Source organism: Colossoma macropomum, unplaced genomic scaffold (assembly GCF_904425465.1).
Source record: "Colossoma macropomum unplaced genomic scaffold, Colossoma_macropomum, whole genome shotgun sequence".
Taxonomy (NCBI): Eukaryota; Metazoa; Chordata; class Actinopteri; order Characiformes; family Serrasalmidae; genus Colossoma; species Colossoma macropomum.
The window spans coordinates 13,330,051-13,345,377 of NW_023494808.1; the positions used below are offsets into that span (position 1 = coordinate 13,330,051).

A 15,327-nucleotide genomic window follows, 5' to 3' on the forward strand; every position below is an offset into this window, starting at 1 on the left:
TCAAACCCAAACCAGAAACACCTCCGTGTTTTTCCTGTCTCTTATCTTTCAAACGGTTTAAGGAGGTGCACCGCTCCTGGAGGTACTGCAATACCAGGTCGATGCGTGGAGCGGACGGAGCAAGCTCCTCTTCCGTCTCCCTGTTCTAAAAATCAATTTAATATGTAGTCCTCATATAGAGGACGTATCAGATATTAAACTGATAAGAACAGATACTACACTTGATCTTAGCCAAAAGGCCGAGAAGCGATAACCAGAAACCCGCACCTAGCGCGAGACCGGCCCCTCGCAAGCTCAAACCTACTGCACGGTAACAGCGGAGGGTCACACGTTAACCCCGCCCCATGCCAGGCAAACAACGCGGAGCGCTTCCACCGTCGGCGCTTGTCCCATCGGGCCGGAACGACCGGGCCGGTTCCACTTCGCCCCTGGTACGCCACACAGCGCTCAACGCATGCGCCGCGTGCACACAGTTAAACGCGAAAGCACCTTTGCAAGAACACCACCCCCTGACATTAAACACATCAAACAGATTTAGCTCTGCCGTGGCAGAGCCTCAAAAATAAGAAGAACTCGTCAACGTTCCCCTCCACGGAAATCTTTAGTAAAAGGCGAAAGATTTGTGCGTGAATGAAGAGAAACCCGAGCTATACCTGGAAGCGCTGAGCCTCCGTACACCTACTGGCGGCCTAAGACGCTGGCTGAGGGTAGAAGGCGCTGAGAGCTTCAGGATCGTCCCCGTTTCTTCTCTCCTGCTGCCTGGCACGGACTCCCCGCTTTGATGAAGACCTCCCTATGGGCTGGTGTCAAATCAGGGCGGGGCAGCTTCTGCCGAAGGTGAAAAGGGAAGAGGACATTACATGTACAAACTTGATATCCAAATTTATTAAAAGAAAAAAGGAGGGAAAACGGTGATTTATGGGCGAAAAAGGACAACCCCGAGTCGAACGACCCCAGATGTACCACGGTCCGAGCTACACTCGCGCCGTGTGTTACTCACAACGCACCGCCACATGGTAAGAGACACGCCGTCACGTGACGAGAAACACGACGCCACCCTAAACGGGGTCTTTCAAACCCAAACCAGAAACACCTCCGTGTTTTTTCCTGTCTCTTATTCTTTCAAACGGTTTAAGGAGGTGCACCGCTCCTGGAGGTACTGCAATACCAGGTCGATGCGTGGAGCGGACGGAGCAAGCTCCTCTTTCCGTCTCCCTGTTCTAAAAATCAATTAATATGTAGTCCTCATATAGAGGACGTATCAGATATTAAACTGATAAGAACAGATACTACACTTGATCTTAGCCAAAAGGCCGAGAAGCGATAACCAGAAACCCGCACCTAGCGCGAGACCGGCCCCTCGCAAGCTCAAACCTACTGCACGGTAACAGCGGAGGGTCACACGTTAACCCCGCCCCATGCCAGGCAAACAACGCGGAGCGCTTCCACCGTCGGCGCTTGTCCCATCGGGCCGGAACGACCGGGCCGGTTCCACTTCGCCCCTGTTTACGCCACACAGCGCTCAACGCATGCGCCGCGTGCACACAGTTAAACGCGAAAGCACCTTTGCAAGAACACCACCCCCTGACATTAAACACATCAAACAGATTTAGCTCTGCCGTGGCAGAGCCTTCAAAAATAAGAAGAACTCGTCAACGTTTCCCCTCCACGGAAATCTTTAGTAAAAGGCGAAAGATTTGTGCGTGAATGAAGAGAAACCCGAGCTATACCTGGAAGCGCCTGAGCCTCCGTACACCTACTGGCGGCCTAAGACGCTGGCTGAGGTAGAAGGCGCTGAGAGCTTCAGGATCGTCCCCGTTTCTTCTCTCCTGCTGCCTGGCACGGACTCCCCGCTTTGATGAAGACCTCCCTATGGGCTGGTGTCAAATCAGGGCGGGGCAGCTTCTGCCGAAAGGTGAAAAGGGAAGAGGACATTACATGTACAAACTTGATATCCAATTTATTAAAAGAAAAAAGGAGGGAAAACGGTGAATGGGCGAAAAAGGACAACCCCGAGTCGAACGACCCCAGATGTACCACGGGTCCGAGCTACACTCGCCGTGTGTACTCACAACGCACCGCCACATGGTAAGAGGACACGCCGTCACGTGACGAGAAACACACGCCACCCTAACGGGGTCTTTCAAACCCAAACCAGAAACACCTCCGTGTTTTTCCTGTCTCTTATCTTTCAAACGGTTTAAGGAGGTGCACCGCTCCTGGAGGTACTGCAATACCAGGTCGATGCGTGGAGCGGACGGAGCAAGCTCCTCTTCCGTCTCCCTGTTCTAAAAATCAATTTAATATGTAGTCCTCATATAGAGGACGTATCAGATATTAAACTGATAAGAACAGATACTACACTTGATCTTAGCCAAAAGGTCGAGAAGCGATAACCAGAAAACCGCACCTAGCGCGAGACCGGCCCCTCGCAAGCTCAAACCTACTGCACGGTAACAGCGGGGGTCACACGTAACCCACGCCCCATGCCAGGCAAAACAACGCGGAGCGCTTCCACGTCGCGCTTGTCCCATCGGGCCGGAACGACCGGCGGGCCGGTTCACACTTCGCCCCTGTTTACGCCACACAGCGCTCAACGCATGCGCCGCGTGCACACAGTTAAACGCGAGCAGCACCTTTGCAAGAACACCACCCCCTGACATAAACACATCAAACAGATTTAGCTCTGCCGTGGCAGAGCCTCAAAAATAAGAAGAACTCGTCAACGTTCCCCTCCACGGAAATCTTAGTAAAAGGCGAAAGATTTGTGCGTGAATGAAGAGAAACCCGAGCTATACCTGGAAGCGCTGAGCCTCGTACACCTATGGCGGCCTAAGACGCTGGCTGAGGGTAGAAGGCGCTGAGAGCTTCAGGATCGTCCCCGTTTCTTCTCTCCTGCTGCTGGCACGGACTCCCCGCTTTGATGAAGACCTCCCTATGGGCTGTGTCAAATCAGGGCGGGCAGCTTCTGCCGAAGGTGAAAAGGGAAGAGGACATTACATGTACAAACTGATATCCAAATTTATTAAAAGAAAAAGGAGGAGGAAAACGGTGAATGGGCGAAAAAGGACAACCCCGAGTCGAACGACCCAGATGTACACGGGTCCGAGCTACACTCGCCGTGTGGTTACTCACAAACGCACCGCCACATGGTAAGAGACACGCCGTCACGTGACGAGAAACAAGCGCCACCCTAACGGGGTTCTTTCAAAACCCAAACCAGAAACATCTCCCGTGTTTTTCCTGTCTCTTATCTTTTCAAACGGTTTAAGGAGGTGCACGCTCCTGGAGGTACTGCATACCAGGTCGATGCGTGGAGCGACGGAGCAAGCTCCTCTTCCGTCTCCTGTTCTAAAAATCAATTTAATATGTAGTCCTCATATAGAGGAGTATCAAGATATTAAACTGATAAGAACAGAGACACACTTGATCTTAGCCAAAAGGACGAAGAAGCGATAACCAGAAACCGCACCTAGCGCGAGACCGGCCCCTCGCAAGCTCAACCTACTGCACCGGTAACAGCGGAGGGTCACACGTTAACCCCGCCCATGCCAGGCAAACAACGCGGAGCGCTTCCACCGTCGGCGCTGTCCATGGGCCGGAACGACGGGCCGGTTCCACTTCGCCCTGTTACGCCACACAGCGCTCAACGCATGCGCCGCGTGCACACAGTTAAACGCGAAAGCACCTTTGCAAGAACACCACCCCCTGACATTAAACACATCAAACAGATTAGCTCTGCCGTGGCAGAGCCTTCAAAAATAAGAAGAACTCGTCAAACGTTCCCCTCCACGGAAATCTTTAGTAAAAGGCGAAAGATTGTGCGTGAATGAAGAGAAACCCGAGCTATACCTGAAGCGCCTGAGCCTCCGTACACCTTACTGGCGGCCTAAGACGCTGGCTGAGGGTAGAAGGCGCTGAGAGCTTCAGGATCGTCCCCGTTTCTTCTCTCCTGCTGCCTGGCACGGACTCCCCGCTTTGCTGAAGACCTCCCTATGGGCTGGTGTCAAATCAGGGCGGGGCAGCTTCTGCCGAGGTGAAAAGGGAAGAGGACATTACATGTACCAAACTTGATATCAAATTTATTAATAAACAGAAACAAGGAGGGCAAAACCGGTGAATGGGCGAAAAAGGACAACCCCGAGTCAACGACCCCAGATGTACCACGGGTCCGAGCTACACTCGCCGTGTGTTACTCACAACGCACCGCCACATGGTAAGAGACACGCCGTCACGTGACGAGAAACACGCGCCACCCTAACGGGGTCTTTTCAAACCCAAACCAGAAAACACCTCCGTGTTTTTCCTGTCTCTTATCTTTCAAACGGTTTAAGGAGGTGCACCGCTCCTGGAGGTACTGCAATACCAGGTCGATGCGTGGAGCGGACGGAGCAAGCTCCTCTTCCGTCTCCCTGTTCTAAAAATCAATTAATATGTAGTCCTCATATAGAGGACGTATCAGATATTAAACTGATAAGAACAGATACTACACTTGATCTTAGCCAAAAGGCCGAGAAGCGATAAAACCAGAAACCCGCACCTAGCGCGAGAGACCGGCCCCTCGCAAGCTCACAACCTACTGCACGGTAACAGCGGAGGGTCCACACGTTAACCCCGCCCCATGCCAGGCAAACAACGCGGAGCGCTTCCACCGTCGGCGCTTGTCCCATCGGGCCGGAACGACCGGGCCGGTTCCACTTCGCCCCTGTTTACGCCACACAGCGCTCAACGCATGCGCCGCGTGCACACAGTTAAACGCGAAAGCACTTTGCAAGAACACCACCCCCGACATTAAACACATCAAACAGATTTAGCTCTGCCGTGGCAGAGCCTTCAAAAATAAGAAGAACTCGTCAAACGTTCCCCTCCACGGAAATCTTTAGTAAAAGGCGAAAGATTTGTGCGTGAATGAAGAGAAACCCGAGCTATACCTGGAAGCGCCTGAGCCTCCGTACACCTACTGGCGGCCTAAGACGCTGGCTGAGGGTAGAAGGCGCTGAGAGCTTCAGGATCGTCCCGTTTCTTCTCTCCTGCTGCCTGGCACGGGACTCCCCGCTTTGATGAAGACCTCCCTATGGCTGGTGTCAAATCAGGCGGGGCAGCTTCTGCCGAAGGTGAAAAGGGAAGAGGACATTACATGTACAAACATTGATATCCAATTATTAAAAGAAAAAAGGAGGGAAAACGGTGAATGGGCGAAAAAGGACACCCCGAGTCGAACGACCCCAGATGTACCACGGGTCGAGCTACACTCGCCGTGTGTGTTACTCACAACGCACCGCCACATGGTAAGAGACACGCGTCACGTGACGAGAGAAACACGCGCACCTAACGGGGTCTTCAAACCCGAAAAACCGCAGAAACATCTCCGTGTTGTTCCTGTCTCTTATCTTTCAACCGGTTTTTTAAGGAGGTGCACCGCTCCCGGGAGTACTGCAATATACCAGGTCAGATGCGTGGAGCGGGACGGAGAGCAAGCTCCTCTTCCTCTCCCTGTTCTAAAAATCAATTTAATATATGTAGTCCTCTATAGAGACGTATCAGATATTAAATGATCAAGAACAGATACTACACTGATCTTAGCCAAAAGGCGAGAAGCGATAACCAGAAACCGCACCTAGCGCGAGACCGGCCCCTCGCAAGTCAAACCTACTGCACGGTAACAGCGGAGGGTCACACGTAACCCCGCACCATGCCAGGCAAACAACGCGGAGCGCTTCCACCGTCGGCGCTTGTCCCATCGGGCCGGAACGGACCGGGCCGGTTCCACTTCGCCCCTGTTTACGCCACACAGCGCTCAACGCATGCGCCGCGTGCACACAGTTAAACGCGAAAGCACCTTTGCAAGAACACCACCCCTGACATTAAACACATCAAACAGATTTAGCTCTGCCGTGGCAGAGCCTTCAAAAATAAGAAGAACTCATCAACGTTCCCCTCCACGGAAATCTTTAGTAAAAGGCGAAAGATTTGTGCGTGAATGAAGAGAAACCCGAGCTATACCTGGAAGCGCCTGAGCCTCCGTACAACCTACTGGCGGCCTAAGACGCTGGCTGAGGGTAGAAGGCGCTGAGAGCTCAGGATCGTCCCCGTTTCTTCTCTCCTGCTGCCTGGCACGGACTCCCCGCTTTGATGAAGACCTCCTAGGGCTGTGTCAAATCAGGGCGGGGCAGCTTCTGCCGAAGGTGAAAAAGGGAAGAGGACATTACATGTTACAAACTGATATCCAAATTTATTAAAAGAAAAAAGGAGGAAAACGGTGAATGGGCGAAAAAGGACAACCCCGAGTCGAACGACCCCAGATGTACCACGGGTCCGAGCTACACTCGCCGTGTGTTACTCACAACGCACCGCCACATGTAAGAGACACGCCGTCACGTGACGAGAAACACGCGCCACCCTAACGGGGTCTTTCAAACCCAAACCAGAAACACCTCCGTGTTTTCCTGTCTCTTATCTTTCAAACGGTTTAAGGAGGTGCACCGCTCCTGGAGGTACTGCAATACCAGGTCGATGCGTGGAGCGGACGGAGCAAGCTCCTCTTCCGTTCCCTGTTCTAAAAATCAATTTAATATGTAGTCCTCAATAGAGACGTATCAGATATTAAACTGATAAGAACAGATACTACACTTGATCTTAGCCAAAAGGCCGAGAAGCGATAACCAGAAAACCCGCACCTAGCGCGAGACGGCCCCTCGCAAGCTCAACCTACGGCACGGTAACAGCGGAGTGGTCACACGTAACCCGCCCATGCCAGTGCAGAACAACGCGGAGCGCTTCCACCGTCGGCGCTTGTCCCATCGGGCTCGGGACGACGGGCCGGTTCCACTTCGCCCCTGTTGACGCCACACAGCGCTCAACGCATGCGCCGCGTGCACACAGTTCAAACGCGGAAGCACCTTTGCAAGCACACCACCCCTGACATTAAACACATCAAACAGATTTAGCTCTCGCGTGCAGAGCCTTCAAAAATAAGAAGATACTCGTCAACGTTCCCCTCACGGAAATCTTAGTAAAAGGCGAAGATTTGTTGCGTGAATGAAGAGAAAACCCGGAGCTATACTGGAAGCGCTGAGCCTCGTGCACCTACTGGCGGCCTAAGACGCTGGCTGAGGGTAGATTTTAGAAGGCGCTGAGAGCTCAGGATCGTCCCCGTTTGCTTACTCTCCTGCTGCTGGCACGGATCTCCCCGCTCGGATGAAGGTACCTCCCTATGGCTGGTGTCGATCAAATCAGGGCGGGGCCGCGTCGGCCGAAGGTGAAAAGGGAAGAGGACATACTATGTACAACTTGATATCCACATTATTAAAAGAAAAAAGGAGGGGAAAACGGTGAATGGCGAAAAAAGTACAACCCGAGATCGAACGACCCCAGATGTACCCACGGGTCCGAGCTACACTCGCCGTATGTGTACTCACACACGCACCGCCACATGGTCAGAGACACGCCGTCACGTGACGAGAAGGACAACGCGCACCACGGGGTCTTTCAACCCAAACCAGACACCACCTCCGTGTTTTTCCTGTCTCTTATCTTTCACACGTTTGAAAGGAGGTGCACCGCTCCTGGAGGTACTGCAATACCAGGTCGATGCGTGGAGCGGACGGAGCAAGCGCCTCTCCGTCTCCCTGTTCTAAAAATCAATTTAATAGTAGTCTTACTCAGATAGAGGACGTCTCAGATATATAAACGTGAGTAAGAACAGATGACTACACTTGATCGTAGCCACAAAAGGCCGAGAGAAGCGATAAACCGAAACCCGCACCTAGCGCGAGACCGGCCCTCGCAAAGCCTCAAACCTACTGCACGGTCGGTAACCGCGGAGGGTCACACGTTAACCCCGCCCCAGCCAGGCAAACAACGCGGAGCGCGCCACCGTCGGCGCTTGTCCATCGGCCGGAACGGATCCGGGCCGGTCCACTCGCCCTGTTTACGCCACACAGCGCTCAACGCATGCGCCGCGCTGCACACAGTTAAACGCGAAAGCACCTTGCAAGAACACCACCCCTGACATTAACACATCAAACAGATTTAGCTCTGCCGTGGCAGAGCCTGTCAAATAAGAAGAAACTCGTCAACGTCCCCTCCACGAAATCTTAGTAAAAGGCGAAAGATTTGTGCGTGAATGAAGAGAAACCGAGCTATACCTGGAAGCGCCTGAGCCTCCGTACACTACTGGCGGCCTAAGACGCTGGACTGAGGGATAGAAGGCGCTGAGCGCTTCAGGATCGTTCCCGTTTCTTCTCTCTGCTGCTGGCACGGACTCCCGCTGTGATGAAGACCTCCCTCATGGGCTGTGTGTCAAAATTCAGGGCGGGGCAGCCTTCTGCGAAGGTGAAAGGGAAGAGGACATTCATGTACAAACTGGATATCCAAATTTATTCAAAACAAAAAGAAAACCAGGAGGGAAAACGGTGAATGGGCGAAAAAGGACAACCCCGAGGCGAACGACCCCAGATGTACCACGGGTCCGAGCTACACTCGCCGTGTGTGTGTTATCACAACGCACGCCACATGTGTAAGAGACACGCCGTCACGTGACGGAGAAACACGCGCCACCCTAACGGGTGCTCTTCAAACCCAACCAGAACATGTTCTCCGTGTTTTTCCTGTCTCTTATCTTTCAAACGGTGTTTTAAGGAGGTGCACACCGCTCCTGGACGGTACTGCAACTACCAGGTCGACGCGTGGAGCGGACGAGCAAGCTCCTCTTCCGTCTCCTGTCTAAAAATCAATTTAATAGGTAGCCTCATATAGAGGACGTATCAGCTATTAAACATGATACGAACAGATACTACACTTGATCTTAGCCAAAGGCCGAGAAGACGCGATAAACCAGAAGACAACCCGCACCTAGCGCGAGAGACCGGCTCGCAAGCTCAAACCTACTGGCACTTTGGGTAATCAGCGGAGGGTCACACGTTAACCCCGCCCCATGCCAGGCAAACAACGCGGAGCGCTTCACAGTCGGCGCTGTCCCATCGGGCCGGAGACACGGACCGGGCCGGTTCCACTCGCCCCTGTGTACGCCACACAGCGCTCACAACGCATGCGCCGCAGTTGCACACCGATATACGCGCAAAGCACCTTTGCAAGAACACCACCCCTGACATTAAACACATCAAACAGATTTAGCTCTGCCGTGGCAGAGCCTTCAAAAAATAAGAAGAACCGTCGTCAACAGTTCCCTCCACGGAAATCTTTAGTAAAAGGCGAAAGATTTGCGTGCGTGAATGAGAGAGAGACCGAGCTATCACTGGAAGCGCCTGCGCCTCGCTACACCTACTGGCGGCCTAAGACGATGTCTGAGGGTAGAAGGCGCTGAGAGCTTCAGGAGCGTCCCCGTTGTTTCTTCTCTCCTGCTGCCTGGCTACGGACTCCCCGCTGTTTATGAAGACCTCCTATGGGCTGGTGTCAAATCAGGGCGGGGCAGCTTCTGCCGAAGGTGAAAAGGGAAGAGGACATTACATGTACAAACTTGATATCCAAAATTATTAAAACCAAAAGAGAGAGGAGGAAAACGGTGAATGGGCGAAAAAGGACAACCCGAGTCGAACGACCCCAGATGTACCCCGGGTGTCGAGCTACACTCGCCGTGTGTACTCACAACGACACCGCCACATGGTAAGAGACACGCCGTCACGTGACGAGAAACACGCGCCACCCTAACGGGGTCTGTCAAAACCCAAACCCAGCAGAAACACCTCGTGTTTTTCCGGTCTCTTATCTTCAAACGGTTTAAGGAGGTGCACCGCGCCTGGAGGTACTGCAATACCAGGTCGATGCGTGGAGCGGACGGAGCAAGCTCCTCTCCGCTCCCTGTTCTAAAAATCAATTTAATATGTAGTCCTCATATAGAGACGTATCAGATATTAAACTGATAAGAACCGAGACTACACTTGATCTAGCCAAAGGCGAGAAGCGATAACCAGAACACCCGCACTAGCGCGAGACGGCCCTCCTCGCAAGCTCAAACCTACTGCACTGGTAACAGCGGAGGGTCACACGTTAACCCGCCCCAGGCCAGGCAAACAACGCGGAGCGCTTCCACCGTCGGCGCTTGTCCCATCGGCCGGAACGACCGGGCCGGTTCCCACTTCGCCCTGTTTACGCCACACAGCGCTCAACGCATGCGCCGCGTGCACACAGTTAAACGCGAAAGCACCTTTGCACGAACACCACCCCCTGACAGTAAACACATCAAAACAGATTTAGCTCTGCCGTGGCAGAGCCTCAAAAATAAGAAGAACTCATCACGTTCCCTCCACGGAAATCTTTAGTAAAAGGCGAAAGATTTGTGCGTGAATGAGCAGAAACCCGAGCTATACTGGAAGCGCCTGAGCCTCCGTACACCTACTGGCGGCCTAAGACGCTGGCTGAGGTAGAAGGCGCTGAGAGCTTCAGGATCGTCCCGTTTCTTCTCTCGTGCTGCCTGGCACGGACTCCCCGACTTGATGAAGACCTCCCTATGGGATGGTGTCCAAAATCAGGGCGGGGACGCAGCTCTGCCGGAGGTGACAAGGAAGAGGACATTACATGTACAAACTGCTATCCAAATTTATTAAAACGCAAAAAAGGAGAAACGGTGAATGGGCGAAACAAGAAAAAGGACAACCCCGAGTCGAACGACCCCAGATTGTACCACGGGTTTCCGAGCTACACTCGCCGTGTGTTACTCACAACGCACCGCCACATGGTAAGAGACACGCCGTCACGTGACGAGAAACACGCGCCACCCATAACGGGGTCTGTCAACCCAAACCAGAAACACCTCGTGTTTTTCCTGTCTCTTATCTTTCAAACGGTTTAAGGAGGTGCACCGCTCCTGGAGGTACTGCAATACCAGGTCGATGCGTGGAGCGGACGGAGCAAGCTCCTCTTCCGTCTCCCTGTTCTAAAAATCAATTTAATATGTAGTCCTCATATAGAGGACGTATCAGATATTAAACTGATAAGAACAGATACTACACTTGATCTTAGCCAAAAGGCCGAGAAGCGATAACCAGAAACCCGCACCTAGCGCGAGACCGGCCCCTCGCAAGCTCAAACCTACTGCACGGTAACAGCGGAGGGTCACACGTTAACCCCGCCCCATGCCAGGCAAACAACGCGGAGCGCTTCCACCGTCGGCGCTTGTCCCATCGGGCCGGAACGACCGGGCCGGTTCCACTTCGCCCCTGTTTACGCCACACAGCGCTCAACGCATGCGCCGCGTGCACACAGTTAAACGCGAAAGCACCTTTGCAAGAACACCACCCCCTGACATTAAACACATCAAACAGATTTAGCTCTGCCGTGGCAGAGCCTTCAAAAATAAGAAGAACTCGTCAACGTTCCCCTCCACGGAAATCTTTAGTAAAAGGCGAAAGATTTGTGCGTGAATGAAGAGAAACCCGAGCTATACCTGGAAGCGCCTGAGCCTCCGTACACCTACTGGCGGCCTAAGACGCTGGCTGAGGGTAGAAGGCGCTGAGAGCTTCAGGATCGTCCCCGTTTCTTCTCTCCTGCTGCCTGGCACGGACTCCCCGCTTTGATGAAGACCTCCCTATGGGCTGGTGTCAAATCAGGGCGGGGCAGCTTCTGCCGAAAGTGAAAAGGGAAGAGGACATTACATGTACAAACTTGATATCCAAATTTATTAAAAGAAAAAAGGAGGGAAAACGGTGAATGGGCGAAAAAGGACAACCCCGAGTCGAACGACCCCAGATGTACCACGGGTCCGAGCTACACTCGCCGTGTGTTACTCACAACGCACCGCCACATGGTAAGAGACACGCCGTCACGTGACGAGAAACACACGCCACCCTAACGGGGTCTTTCAAACCCAAACCAGAAACACCTCCGTGTTTTTCCTGTCTCTTATCTTTCAAACGGTTTTAAGGAGGTGCACCGCTCCTGGAGGTACTGCAATACCAGGTCGATGCGTGGAGCGGACGGAGCAAGCTCCTCTTCCGTCTCCCTGTTCTAAAAATCAATTTAATATGTAGTCCTCATATAGAGGACGTATCAGATATTAAACTGATAAGAACAGATACTACACTTGATCTTAGCAAAAGGCCGAGAAGCGATAACCAGAAACCCGCACCTAGCGCGAGACGGCCCCTCGCAAGCTCAAACCTACTGCACGTAACAGCGGAGGGTCACACGTTAACCCCGCCCCATGCCAGGCAAACAACGCGGAGCGCTTCCACCGTCGGCGCTTGTCCCATCGGGCCGGAACGACGGGCCGGTTCCACTTCGCCCCTGTTTACGCCACACAGCGCTCAACGCATGCGCCGCGTGCACACAGTTAAACGCGAAAGCACCTTTGCAAGAACACACACCCCTGACATTAAACACATCAAACAGATTTAGCTCTGCCGTGGCAGAGCCTTCAAAATAAGAAGAACTCATCAACGTTCCCCTCCACGGAATCTTTAGTAAAAGGCGAAAGATTTGTGCGTGAATGAAGAGAAACCCGAGCTATACCTGGAAGCGCCTGAGCCTCCGTACACCTACTGGCGGCCTAAGACGCTGGCTGAGGGTAGAAGGCGCTGAGAGCTTCAGGATCGTCCCCGTTTCTTCTCTCCTGCTGCCTGGCACGGACTCCCCGCTTGATGAAGACCTCCCTATGGGCTGGTGTCAAATCAGGCGGGGCAGCTTCTGCCGAAGGTGAAAAGGGAAGAGGACATACATGTACAAACTTGATATCCAAATTTATTAAAAGAAAAAAGGAGGGAAAACGGTTGAATGGGCGAAAAAGGACAACCCCGAGTCGAACGACCCAGATGTACCACGGGTCCGAGCTACACTCGCCGTGTGTTACTCACAACGCCACCGCCACATGGTAAGAGACACGCCGTCACGTGACGAGAAACACGCGCCACCCTAACGGGGTCTTTCACCAAACCAGAAACACCTCCGTGTTTTCCTGTCTCTTATCTTTCAAACGGTTTAAGGAGTGCACCGCTCCTGGAGGTACTGCAATACCAGGTCGATGCGTGGAGCGGACGGAGCAAGCTCCTCTTCCGTCTCCCTGTTCTAAAAATCAATTTAATATGTAGTCCTCATATAGAGGACGTATCAGATATTAAACTGATAAGAACAGATACTACACTTGATCTTAACCAAAAGGTGAGAAGCGATAATCAGAAACCCGCACCTAGTGCAAGACCGCCCCCTCGCAAGCTCAAACCTACTGCACGGTAACAGCGGAGGGTCACACGTTAACCCCGCCCCATGCCAGGCAAACAACGCGGAGCGCTTCCACCGTCGGCGCTTGTCCCATCGGGCCGGAACGACCGGGCCGGTTCCACTTCGCCCCTGTTTACGCCACACAGCGCTAAACGCATGCGCCGCGTGCACACAGTTAAACGCGAAAGCACCTTTGCAAGAACACCACCCCCTGACATTAAACACATCAAACAGATTTAGCTCTGCCGTGGCAGAGCCTTCAAAAATAAGAAGAACTCGTCAACGTTCCCCTCCACGGAAATCTTTAGTAAAAGGCGAAAGATTTGTGCGTGAATGAAGAGAAACCCGAGCTATACCTGGAAGCGCCTGAGCCTCCGTACACCTACTGGCGGCCTAAGACGCTGCTGAGGGTAGAAGGCGCTGAGAGCTTCAGGATCGTCCCCGTTTTCTTCTCTCCTGCTGCCTGGCACGGACTCCCCGCTTTGATGAAGACCTCCCTATGGGCTGGTGTCAAATCAGGGCGGGGCAGCTTCTGCCGAAGGTGAAAAGGGAAGAGGACATTACATGTACAAACTTGATATCCAAATTTATTAAAAAAAAAAAGGAGGGAAAACGGTGAATGGGCGAAAAAGGACAACCCCGAGTCGAACGACCCCAGATGTACCACGGGTCCGAGCTACACTCGCCGTGTGTTACTCACAACGCACCGCCACATGGTAAGAGACACGCCGTCACGTGACGAGAAACACGCGCCACCCTAACGGGGTCTTTCAAACCCAAACCAGAAACATCTCCGTGTTTTTCCTGTCTCTTATCTTTCAAACGGTTTAAGGAGGTGCACCGCTCCTGGAGGTACTGCAATACCAGGTCGATGCGTGGAGCGGACGGAGCAAGCTCCTCTTCCGTCTCCCTGTTCTAAAAATCAATTTAATATGTAGTCCTCATATAGAGGACGTATCAGATATTAAACTGATAAGAACAGATACTACACTTGATCTTAGCCAAAAGGCCCGAGAAGCGATAACCAGAAACCCGCACCTAGCGCGAGACCGGCCCCTCGCAAGCTCAAACCTACTGCACGGTAACAGCGGAGGGTCACACGTTAACCCCGCCCCATGCCAGGCAAACAACGCGGAGCGCTTCCACCGTCGGCGCTTGTCCCATCGGGCCGGAACGACCGGGCCGGTTCCACTTCGCCCCTGTTTACGCCACACAGCGCTCAACGCATGCGCCGCGTGCACACAGTTAAACGCGAAAGCACCTTTGCAAGAACACCACCCCCTGACATTAAACACATCAAACAGATTTAGCTCTGCCGTGGCAGAGCCTTCAAAATAAGAAGAACTCGTCAACGTTCCCCTCCACGGAAATCTTTAGTAAAAGGCGAAAGATTTTGTGCGTGAATGAAGAGAAACCCGAGCTATACCTGGAAGCGCCTGAGCCTCCGTACACCTACTGGCGGCCTAAGACGCTGGCTGAGGGTAGAAGGCGCTGAGAGCTTCAGGATCGTCCCCGTTTCTTCTCTCCTGCTGCCTGGCACGGACTCCCCGCTTTGATGAAGACCTCCCTATGGCTGGTGTCAAATCAGGGCGGGGCAGCTTCTGCCGAAGGTGAAAAGGGAAGAGGACATTACATGTACAAACTTGATATCCAAATTTATTAAAAGAAAAAAGGAGGGAAAACGGTGAATGGGCGAAAAAGGACAACCCCGAGTCGAACGACCCCAGATGTACCACGGGTCCGAGCTACACTCGCCGTGTGTTACTCACAACGCACCGCCACATGGTAAGAGACACGCCGTCACGTGACGAGAAACACGCGCCACCCTAACGGGGTCTTTCAAACCCAAACCAGAAACACCTCCGTGTTTTTCCTGTCTCTTATCTTTCAAACGGTTTAAGGAGGTGCACCGCTCCTGGAGGTACTGCAATACCAGGTCGATGCGTGGAGCGGACGGAGCAAGCTCCTCTTCCGTCTCCCTGTTCTAAAAATCAATTTAATATGTAGTCCTCATATAGAGGACGTATCAGATATTAAACTGATAAGAACAGATACTACACTTGATCTTAGCCAAAAGGCCGAGAAGCGATAACCAGAAACCCGCACCTAGCGCGAGACCGGCCCCTCGCAAGCTCAAACCTACTGCACGGTAAC

The 15,327-nt window shown here is 52.9% G+C and overlaps 28 non-coding genes and 1 pseudogene across 28 annotated transcripts; all 29 read right to left on the reverse strand.

Moving 5' to 3' along the window:
• Positions 1-60: 60 nt before the first annotated feature.
• Positions 61-251, reverse strand: LOC118798451. Its single transcript, XR_005006031.1, has one exon. It is a non-coding gene; the product is annotated as a U2 spliceosomal RNA (small nuclear RNA).
• Positions 252-537: 286 nt separating this feature from the next.
• On the reverse strand, positions 538-650 carry LOC118798485. Its single transcript, XR_005006060.1, has one exon. It is a non-coding gene; the product is annotated as a U5 spliceosomal RNA (small nuclear RNA).
• A 484-nt stretch (positions 651-1,134) lies between these two features.
• Positions 1,135-1,325, reverse strand: LOC118798447. The gene has a single exon (XR_005006028.1). It is a non-coding gene; the product is annotated as a U2 spliceosomal RNA (small nuclear RNA).
• Positions 1,326-1,611: 286 nt separating this feature from the next.
• LOC118798469 lies at positions 1,612-1,726 on the reverse strand. The gene has a single exon (XR_005006045.1). It is a non-coding gene; the product is annotated as a U5 spliceosomal RNA (small nuclear RNA).
• Positions 1,727-2,203: 477 nt separating this feature from the next.
• LOC118798449 lies at positions 2,204-2,394 on the reverse strand. Its single transcript, XR_005006029.1, has one exon. It is a non-coding gene; the product is annotated as a U2 spliceosomal RNA (small nuclear RNA).
• A 289-nt stretch (positions 2,395-2,683) lies between these two features.
• LOC118798491 lies at positions 2,684-2,795 on the reverse strand. Its single transcript, XR_005006066.1, has one exon. It is a non-coding gene; the product is annotated as a U5 spliceosomal RNA (small nuclear RNA).
• A 475-nt stretch (positions 2,796-3,270) lies between these two features.
• Positions 3,271-3,457, reverse strand: LOC118798460. Its single transcript, XR_005006038.1, has one exon. It is a non-coding gene; the product is annotated as a U2 spliceosomal RNA (small nuclear RNA).
• A 277-nt stretch (positions 3,458-3,734) lies between these two features.
• LOC118798487 lies at positions 3,735-3,848 on the reverse strand. The gene has a single exon (XR_005006062.1). It is a non-coding gene; the product is annotated as a U5 spliceosomal RNA (small nuclear RNA).
• Positions 3,849-4,332: 484 nt separating this feature from the next.
• On the reverse strand, positions 4,333-4,522 carry LOC118798452. Its single transcript, XR_005006032.1, has one exon. It is a non-coding gene; the product is annotated as a U2 spliceosomal RNA (small nuclear RNA).
• Positions 4,523-4,812: 290 nt separating this feature from the next.
• Positions 4,813-4,927, reverse strand: LOC118798468. Its single transcript, XR_005006044.1, has one exon. It is a non-coding gene; the product is annotated as a U5 spliceosomal RNA (small nuclear RNA).
• Positions 4,928-5,408: 481 nt separating this feature from the next.
• Positions 5,409-5,602, reverse strand: LOC118798465. The gene has a single exon (XR_005006042.1). It is a non-coding gene; the product is annotated as a U2 spliceosomal RNA (small nuclear RNA).
• Positions 5,603-5,885: 283 nt separating this feature from the next.
• LOC118798470 lies at positions 5,886-6,000 on the reverse strand. The gene has a single exon (XR_005006046.1). It is a non-coding gene; the product is annotated as a U5 spliceosomal RNA (small nuclear RNA).
• Positions 6,001-6,472: 472 nt separating this feature from the next.
• Positions 6,473-6,660, reverse strand: LOC118798455. Its single transcript, XR_005006035.1, has one exon. It is a non-coding gene; the product is annotated as a U2 spliceosomal RNA (small nuclear RNA).
• Positions 6,661-6,945: 285 nt separating this feature from the next.
• LOC118798436 lies at positions 6,946-7,058 on the reverse strand. Its single transcript, XR_005006018.1, has one exon. It is a non-coding gene; the product is annotated as a U5 spliceosomal RNA (small nuclear RNA).
• A 491-nt stretch (positions 7,059-7,549) lies between these two features.
• LOC118798463 lies at positions 7,550-7,749 on the reverse strand. The gene has a single exon (XR_005006041.1). It is a non-coding gene; the product is annotated as a U2 spliceosomal RNA (small nuclear RNA).
• Positions 7,750-8,033: 284 nt separating this feature from the next.
• Positions 8,034-8,143, reverse strand: LOC118798437 (annotated as a pseudogene).
• Positions 8,144-8,640: 497 nt separating this feature from the next.
• On the reverse strand, positions 8,641-8,829 carry LOC118798461. Its single transcript, XR_005006039.1, has one exon. It is a non-coding gene; the product is annotated as a U2 spliceosomal RNA (small nuclear RNA).
• Positions 8,830-9,133: 304 nt separating this feature from the next.
• Positions 9,134-9,249, reverse strand: LOC118798435. Its single transcript, XR_005006017.1, has one exon. It is a non-coding gene; the product is annotated as a U5 spliceosomal RNA (small nuclear RNA).
• A 492-nt stretch (positions 9,250-9,741) lies between these two features.
• Positions 9,742-9,926, reverse strand: LOC118798457. The gene has a single exon (XR_005006037.1). It is a non-coding gene; the product is annotated as a U2 spliceosomal RNA (small nuclear RNA).
• Positions 9,927-10,214: 288 nt separating this feature from the next.
• LOC118798434 lies at positions 10,215-10,325 on the reverse strand. The gene has a single exon (XR_005006016.1). It is a non-coding gene; the product is annotated as a U5 spliceosomal RNA (small nuclear RNA).
• A 484-nt stretch (positions 10,326-10,809) lies between these two features.
• LOC118798462 lies at positions 10,810-11,000 on the reverse strand. Its single transcript, XR_005006040.1, has one exon. It is a non-coding gene; the product is annotated as a U2 spliceosomal RNA (small nuclear RNA).
• Positions 11,001-11,286: 286 nt separating this feature from the next.
• LOC118798472 lies at positions 11,287-11,401 on the reverse strand. The gene has a single exon (XR_005006048.1). It is a non-coding gene; the product is annotated as a U5 spliceosomal RNA (small nuclear RNA).
• A 478-nt stretch (positions 11,402-11,879) lies between these two features.
• LOC118798454 lies at positions 11,880-12,069 on the reverse strand. The gene has a single exon (XR_005006034.1). It is a non-coding gene; the product is annotated as a U2 spliceosomal RNA (small nuclear RNA).
• Positions 12,070-12,352: 283 nt separating this feature from the next.
• On the reverse strand, positions 12,353-12,465 carry LOC118798490. The gene has a single exon (XR_005006065.1). It is a non-coding gene; the product is annotated as a U5 spliceosomal RNA (small nuclear RNA).
• Positions 12,466-12,935: 470 nt separating this feature from the next.
• LOC118798456 lies at positions 12,936-13,125 on the reverse strand. The gene has a single exon (XR_005006036.1). It is a non-coding gene; the product is annotated as a U2 spliceosomal RNA (small nuclear RNA).
• Positions 13,126-13,411: 286 nt separating this feature from the next.
• On the reverse strand, positions 13,412-13,526 carry LOC118798473. Its single transcript, XR_005006049.1, has one exon. It is a non-coding gene; the product is annotated as a U5 spliceosomal RNA (small nuclear RNA).
• A 477-nt stretch (positions 13,527-14,003) lies between these two features.
• On the reverse strand, positions 14,004-14,195 carry LOC118798450. Its single transcript, XR_005006030.1, has one exon. It is a non-coding gene; the product is annotated as a U2 spliceosomal RNA (small nuclear RNA).
• Positions 14,196-14,481: 286 nt separating this feature from the next.
• Positions 14,482-14,596, reverse strand: LOC118798488. The gene has a single exon (XR_005006063.1). It is a non-coding gene; the product is annotated as a U5 spliceosomal RNA (small nuclear RNA).
• A 476-nt stretch (positions 14,597-15,072) lies between these two features.
• LOC118798474 lies at positions 15,073-15,263 on the reverse strand. The gene has a single exon (XR_005006050.1). It is a non-coding gene; the product is annotated as a U2 spliceosomal RNA (small nuclear RNA).
• Between the last annotated feature and the right edge of the window lie 64 nt (positions 15,264-15,327).